We start from the raw sequence: 820 nt of genomic DNA on the forward strand, positions 1-820 counted from the left end.
GAAATGTGTCTCTTTCCTCATTTTAATGGGTTGCTACGGGAAGGTATGCTTTCTTCCCGAGATGATGGGGAAGTTCTGATTTCCTTGACATTTCACTTCATTTTTAGCAAAATTCAAACACAAGGCCAGGCGTTTTGATATGAGAATGCCTTTAGGCCCGTAGCTGCTGTTGTAGTTAGAAACCAGGTTGTATACGGTGGTGGCTCCTTGTTCTCCTGGCCCTGAGGTTGGTATGATGGAGTTCCCAGGGAACGGGCTCGTTGGCGAGTGTCAGTGTGGAAACCGTTTTATTTGAATGACGTTCGCAGATGTGGCTCTTCCGTCAGGCAGACAGCAGGGACTTGCACTCTCTTCTGGAAGGTGCCCAAGGGGCAGTCCAGCCCCCGGGGGTTTCCCTCAGTACTGGGTGACTTTGAGATACCTGACTTCACGGGTAGAGAAATAATGAAAAAGAACGTATTCCAAAAATGTTGTATTTCGTCTTAACTGTTGGAATCCTTCATGTAGCAGCCGCAAATCGATGGCGAGTTTGCTACAGTTTATGTACAGGTTTAGATGTGATGGGCCAAAGCCACCTGTCGTATTGAAACCAAAATGTGGATAGCGTGAGTCCGAGTTCCTTGTCTCACAAAGCGGAAGAAGGGATTCACGGAGGACATGAATGCATGTTAAAATGGTTGCTAATGAAAGAAATCAGTAGATCATGAATATCATAGAGATTATAACACAACAGGGCATTTAAAGACACTCCCTTAAGTACCTGCTGTCTTCGCACTAAGACAAAAGGTAAGAAATCGGAGCAGCGAAATGGAGCTCATGG

This window comes from Myotis davidii, unplaced genomic scaffold (assembly GCF_000327345.1).
Source record: "Myotis davidii unplaced genomic scaffold, ASM32734v1 scaffold221, whole genome shotgun sequence".
NCBI classification, from domain to species: domain Eukaryota; kingdom Metazoa; phylum Chordata; class Mammalia; order Chiroptera; family Vespertilionidae; genus Myotis; species Myotis davidii.